The sequence below is a fragment of the Microcaecilia unicolor genome, unplaced genomic scaffold (genome assembly GCF_901765095.1).
Source record: "Microcaecilia unicolor unplaced genomic scaffold, aMicUni1.1, whole genome shotgun sequence".
In the NCBI taxonomy this organism is placed as follows: Eukaryota; Metazoa; Chordata; class Amphibia; order Gymnophiona; family Siphonopidae; genus Microcaecilia; species Microcaecilia unicolor.
Window position 1 is genome coordinate 267205 of NW_021963014.1, and position 7474 is coordinate 274678.

Sequence of the window (7474 nt, forward strand, 5' to 3'; positions counted from 1 at the left end):
GCGTTACTGCCCCTTTCTCCCTTTAAACATGAAGAAGCTGGTTAGTCATGTGACAGTGGCTGGTTGAAACTTGTAGCTTCTATATATATTTTTTAACACTAATTGAGAATCCTATGTGATAGTACACATGTATTCTACAGAGCAGTGAGGAGTAGAAAGTGCAAGGTGTTCTGAACTGCTGACCATTGCCTGGGTTGAAGCTCTCCAGTTTTTGCAGAAAGAAAATACAGGGTATCAGACCTTTCCCTAGGTGTTTTGCAACTATTGAAACAATAAACTGATTAAGACTTACAGGGCTAATTTTCCCAGTGGCTCCTTGGTCTAGTGGTATGATTCTTGGGTTGGGTCTGAGAGGTCCCAGGTTCGATTCCTGGAGGAGCACCATTTTTGTCTGAGCCCCTAAAATTAAAAAAATATATATTTCAGAATCTTTCTTATCAATAGCATTACTTTCTGAAAGTTTTTCAATTTGAAGCACTCAAAATTATTTTAAGGGGGGAAAAAAAGAATGAAAGAACGCTAAAGTTAACCGTGTTGAAATAACCGTGGTGTAGGGATGGAAAACAAAAACTTTGAAATACAATTTACAAATGGAATGGGGAAGGCAAAATGGAGGGAAGAAAGAGACGGAGATTAAAAGCCAAGAGGGAGGAAGAGGGTAGGAGAGAAGGTGAGGTGATGAAGTCAATGGATGGGCAGTGAGTTCCTGTAGCGGAGAAAGGTAGGGGGTGAGGGAAAAGATTAGGAAGGGACAGGGCTAGGAAGAGAATGTGAACAGGGGCCATAAATGATTGAGGTACTTTATATCTAATCTTCTTCCCAGTTGCTAAAGTACCTCAATTGTTTATGGCCCCTCCACTCCGATCCACTCAGGGCATCCGCTCTAGGTGCCAGGGCATTTTTCTCTTTATATCTAATCTTCTTCCCAGTTGCTAAAGAGAAAAATGCCCTGGCACCTAGAGCGGATGCCCTGAGTGGATCGGAGTGGACCTGGGTGTCACCCCGGCGAAGACTGTAAGGATATGCAGATGAGCTGCAAGTCCTTCACAGCACCTGAAAGGCAGCCAGTGGTAGAGCTGGGCACCTCTCAGCTGAGGAAAGGCTTACCAGGGGTTAGGCCGAAGCCAGCATTCCTCCCCATGAGGGTCGCCTGATCCTAGCCAAAAAGCACCTGGAAACTCTGTGCTCTTGGAGCGAAGGCCCTGGGAAGATCGGGGTGGAACTGGAGTCACCCCGGATACAGCTGTGAGGAAATGCAGAAGGGCTGGAAGTCCTCCACAGCACCTGGTGGGAGCGCTGGGCACCTAGAGCGGAGGCCCTGAGTGGATCGGAGTGGACCTGGGTGTCACCCCGGAGAAGGCTGTAAGGATATGCAGATGAGCTGCAAGTCCTCCACAGCACCTGAAAGGCAGCCGGTGGTAGAGCTGGGCACCTCTCAGCTGAGGAAAGGCTTACCAGGGGTTAGGCCAAAGCCAGCATTCCTCCCCCTAAATGTATTAGTTTTCTTTGTAACACACAATCTGAAACATGGCCTTTAAAAGAAACACACACATAAAGGCTTTGCTGCCGAAGAGCGACAAAGCGACACTGAAAAACCAAAAAGCCTGCAGTGGGAGGGGTGACATTCTCGCTGCCGTGAGACGCCGAAGTGCTCATGTACATACAAACGCGGCCGCGTATACACGCAGAGCACTGAGAGGACCGGCGGGAACTGTGAGGTGGTGAAAGTGAGATGGCGCGAGCTCTGGGGCGGGAACCTGCGGTCGTGAAGAGCGCGCGAGGTGGGGTGGGAACCTGCGGCTTGGAGAACTTAAGAGCCCGCTAGCTAGGCTGCGGCGTAGCATTGTCACTCCTCAGTTAGAGGTATAATTAAAACTATCGAAGAATTATACATACCAGAAACGTTAGAGTCATAGGCAGTTGGTGGCCCAACTGTTTGGGGAGGCTAAAGGGGGTTGGGTTAGGGGTGGGGCCGGGGGTGGAGCTTAAATCCATAATTGTCTGATAACACACAGAAAAATAAATAAATAAAAGTGACAATTAATACTTTTTATTAAATTTAGATATTTGCTTAATTAATTAATTTGCCCTGTGAAACCTCTTATTTTCTTTCTTTTTCTCTTCCTCCCAAGCTCTGATAGAGAGGGAGGCTGCATTGCATCGTAATTGAGGCTCTAAAGTGCATTTCACATTGTTGAAACTGATATAATTATTGGGAATATCTGGATTTATATTACAACAAGGAAAGTTTTTTATATTCTAGGGCAATTTTGAAAGTTAAATCATTTGAAAATTCTTTGACCAGACTGTACCATTCCTGGTCCCATCCAGAGAATTGCCTTGATAACAGCATTTAGCTGACCCATTGGGACTTATAATCCCACCCACCCTCCCCACATCCCACCTACCCCAGGGTTTTCCACTCATTTATAGACAAACCAAACCTCATGAACTTTACTCAATCATACACAGACAGTCTTACAGACTGTTAACCCCAACTAAGTACACCTGTTCATACCCATTTCAACCAATGAGGATGACGTTTATTCTCTGCAATAATTGTAGTGCTTTAGTTTCAAGGCCAATCATCTGGAGACTTAAAGCTTGTCCTATCTGTCTTCAGCTATCTAGTTTAAAACAAGAGCTCAGTAAAGTAATGCAAGAATTGGATACAATTAAAGCAGCTTCTAGGACTACACACAATAAAAACTTCTCACCACTGCCTCAAAGAAAACCACATAAGAACAGATGGTTCACAGTAGGCTCAGACAGACTTCGTCAGGTGACACAGAAGCATCCACCCACACAAGTGTTGCCACTAAAGAATTCTTTTGCTCCATTACAGCACTGTGATGCTCCTAAAAATAAAACTGAGGCAGAGGAAAAAGCAATAAAGTTGGAACAAAAAGATATGAAGGTACCCAAAGTGAACAGACACCCCCAAATCACTAATGTTGAAACACATACCAGGAAATATAGATGGAAAGCGATGGCACAAATGCTCGTAGTCTAAGCAATAAAGTACATGACCTTCAAGCCTTGATGTTGGAGGCAGACTTAGACGTTGTTGCAATCACGGAGACGTGGCTCAATGGTTCCCATGAATGGGATGCAAACATACCAGGCTATAATCTATTTAGGAAGGATAGAGAGGGTCAAAAAGTTGGAGGAGTAGCTCTGTATGTAAAGAATGATATCATGGCGACTGAAATGCCAGGGACCTGGGGAAAAGAAGAAGTGATATGGATCACCTTAAAAAGAAAGGATAGAACCTCTGTCCACGTGGGTGTTGTTTACAGACCCCCGACACAATTAGAGGAACTAGATAAAGATCTGATTGCAGATATTCAAAAATTAGGAAAGAAAAAAAGAGGTTCTCTTGACGGGAGATTTCAATCTGCCGGATGTAGATTGGAAGGTTCCGTCTGCAAAATCAGAAAGAAGTAGAGAGATCGTGGATGCTTTCCAAAGTGCTCTGCTCAGACAGATGGTGACGGAACCCACGAGGGAGGGAGCGATGCTGGATCTGGTGCTCACAAATGGGGATAGTGTGTCAAATGTCCGAGTGGGTGCACACCTGGGAAGCAGTGACCATCAAACGGTTTGGTTTGATATGACGGCTGAAGTGGAGGGCGGCCACCCTAAACTCAAAGTCCTGGATTTCAAGCGTGCTGACTTTAGTAAAATGGGGGAATACCTGAGGAAGGAGATGATGGGCTGGGAGGACGTACATGAAGTGGAAGGGCAGTGGTCCAGGCTGAAAGAAGTAATAAATAGGGCCACAGACCTTTATGTAAGGAGAGTAAATAAAAGCAAGAGAAAAAGGAAACCGATATGGTTCTCCAAGCAAGTGGCTGAGAAAATAAAGGCTAAAGAGTTAGCGTTCCAGAAATATAGAAAATCTCAAGAAGAGGAACACGAGGAAGAATACCGGATGAAACTGAAAGAAGCCAAGAGAGAGGTATGTCTGGCGAAGGCGCAAGCGGAAGAACAAATGGCTAGAAATGTAAGGAGGGGCGACAAAACTTTCTTCAGGTATATTAGTGAAAGGAGAATGACTAAAAAGGGAATTGTGAGACTAAAAGATACAGCGAACCGCTATGTAGATAATGATGAAGAAAAAGCCAATTTGCTAAATAGATACTTTTGTTCTGTTTTCACTGAAGAAAATCCTGGAGAAGGACCGCGAGGGACTGGCAAAAGTACACCTGAGAATGGAATGGATATAGCACCGTTCACGGAAGAGTGTGTGTATCAACAACTTGGAAAGCTAAAGGTGGACAAAGCCATGGGACCGGACGGGATCCACCCCAGAATATTGAGGGAGCTCAGAGAGGTTCTGGCGGGTCCTCTTAAAGATTTGTTTAATAAATCCTTGGAGACGGGAGAGGTTCTGAGGGACTGGAGAACGGCGGAGGTGGTCCCTCTTCACAAAAGTGGTGATAGGGAAGAAGCTGGAAACTACAGGCCGGTAAGCCTCACTTCGGTTATTGGAAAAGTAATGGAAGCCATGTTGAAGGAAAGGATAGTGAATTTCCTAGAAGCCAATAAGTTGCAAGATCCGAGACAACATGGTTTTACCAGAGGGAAATCGTGCCAAACGAATCTCATTGAATTCTTTGATTGGGTAACTGGAGAATTGAATCATCGACGTGCTATAGACGTAATCTACTTAGATTTTAGCAAAGCTTTTGACACGGTTCCCCACAGGAGGCTCTTAAATAATTTAGATGGGCTGAAGATAGGTCCCGAAGTGGTGAACTGGATTAGGAACTGGTTGACGGACAGACAACAGAGGGTGGTGGTAAATGGAGTTTGCTCGGAGGGAAAGGTGAGTAGTGGAGTGCCTCAGGGATCGGTGCTGGGGCCGATTCTGTTCAATATATTTGTGAGTGACATTGCTGAAGGGTTAGAAGGTAAAGATTGCCTATTTGCGGATGATACTAAGATTTGCAATAGAGTGGACACCCGGGAGGGAGTGGAAAGCATGAAAAGGGATCTGAGGAAGCTAGAAGAATGGTCTAAGGTTTGGCAATTAAAATTCAATGCGAAGAAATGCAAAGTGATGCATTTAGGGAGTAGAAACCCACGAGAGACTTATGTATTAGGCAGTGAGAGTCGGATAGGTACTGAGGGGGAGAGGGATCTTGGGGTGATAGTATCCAAGGATCTGAAGGCGACGAAACAGTGTGACAAGGCGGTGGCCATAGCGAGAAGGTTGCTAGGCTGTATAGAGAGAGGTGTGATCAGCAGAAGAAAGGAAGTGTTGATGCCCCTGTACAAGTCGTTGGTCAGGCCCCACCTATAGTATTGTGTTCAGTTTTGGAGGCCGTACCTTGCGAAGGATGTTAAAAAAATGGAAGCGGGGCAAAGAAAAGCTACGAGAATAGTATGGGATTTGCTTTCCAAGACGTATGAGCAGAGACTTGCTGACCTGAACATGTATACCCTGGAGGAAAGGAGGAACAGGGGTGATATGAAAGAAACGTTCAAATACTTGAAAGGTATTAATCCGCAAAAAAATCTTTTCCGGAGATGGGAAGGCGGTAGAACGAGAGGACATGAAATGAGATTGAAGGGGGGCAGACTCAAAAAAGATGTCAGGAAGTATTTTTTCACGGAGAGGGTGGTGGATGCTTGGAATGCCCTCCCGTGGGAGGTGGTGGAGATGAAAACGGTAACGGAATTCAAACATGCGTGGGATATGCATAAAGGAATCCTGTGCAGTAGGAATGGATCCTCAGAAGCTTAGCCGAAATTGGGTGGCGGAGCAGGTGGGGGAAGAGAGGTTGGTGGTTGGGAGACGAGGATAGTGGAGGGCAGACTTATACGGTCTGTGCCAGAGCCGGTGATGGGAGGCGGGACTGGTGCTTGGGAGGCGGGAAATACTGCTGGGCAGACTTATACGATCTGTGCCCTGAAAAAGGCAGCTACAAATCAAGGTAAGGTTTACACATATGTTTGTCTTGTTGGGCAGACTGGATGGACCATGTAGGTCTTTTTCTGCCGTCATCTACTATGTTACTATGTTACTATGATATGTATCATATGTCAAAGAATAAAGTGGTTGCTCAAAGCATAAACTAACCACAATCGCTGAACTGCAAAACACTATGCACAACTTTGTGCAAAAACACACTCAGAACCTTACTGTACCATAAATATTACACTGGGCAGAACCTAATACACCACTATACCACCCATACGGAAAATACAGACCGTCAACAATATGAAACAAGGCATCATATCATCACAAATCTCATGTAGAGCCACAAAACACCCTAATTCATGTTTAATGGGCGATAAAATGCCATAAATAAGTAAATAAATATAAGCTTTTAATGTTGAGCACCTGATTCTCAAAGTGGACATATTCCAAACACTATAATGAAAATAAAATGATCTTTTCTACCTTGTTGTCTGGTGACTTTTTCTGATCATGCTGGCTCAGTATCCGATTCTGCTGCTATCTGTCCTCAGTGCAGGTCAGGAAGTCATCCTTGTTAAATATCTCCCTGGCAACCCAGGACACTTCCAGTCAACCCCCTCTTGCTCTCCCAGCAGTAAGGTAAACAAATTAAACCAGAAACCAATTTCTACAACTGGTTACACAAGGCTAGAGGGCTTTCACTGCAGCTCCTGCTGTGAGGATGGAGGTAAAGCAACAATCTAAACCCTTCAGAGCAACAGGACTCCACAGCTGATCCATCCTGCTGCAGCAGGGAAGGCCTAGCCTCCCCAAGCCTCTTATACCAGGTGCTTATGTATGCTGGCATGGTTTGCAGGGCAGCTCTCAAAGGAAGAGACCAGAATGCCTCCTTTTGATGGGGGAGCGGGATGAGTGAACATTTTGTTATTTTATTTATTTTAAAAAATATTTATTTTTAAATTTATTTTTAAAATATTTGACTTTGTTTTTCAAATGATCAGAAAATTAAACAATTAAGTCTGTGCACTGCATTCTGCTAAGAAGCATATGCTGGGAGGCCCTGCCCCTTGCTCAGATTTCTTACATAGAATAAGGATTTAAGCTGTGTAGAGAATGGACCAGGGTACTTTTCCTGATTATCACTTATTTGAGGTTTCCTATAGTGTGGGAGCGCCTTCCTCAGAATTTACAGCACTGCCTGTGGATGAACAGTAAACAGAAACTCCCAGACCAGAGCGTTACTGCCCCTTTCTCCCTTTAAACATGAAGAAGCTGGTTAGTCATGTGACAGTGGCTGGTTGAAACTTGTAGCTTCTATATATAATTTTTAACACTAATTGAGAATCCTATGTGATAGTACACATGTATTCTACAGAGCAGTGAGGAGTAGGAAGTGCAAGGTGTTCTGAACTGCTGACCATTGCCTGGGTTGAAGCTCTCCAGTTTTTGCAGAAAGAAAATATAGGGTATCAGACCTTTCCTTAGGTGTTTTGCAACTATTGAAACAATAAACTGATTAAGACTTGCAGGGCTAATTTTCACAGT

General features: G+C 44.5%; 1 non-coding gene across 1 annotated transcript; it reads left to right on the top strand.

Moving 5' to 3' along the window:
• The first annotated feature begins 310 nt into the window (after window positions 1-310).
• On the top strand, window positions 311-382 carry TRNAP-UGG. The gene has a single exon. It is a non-coding gene; the product is annotated as a tRNA-Pro (tRNA).
• Window positions 383-7474: the final 7092 nt, after the last annotated feature.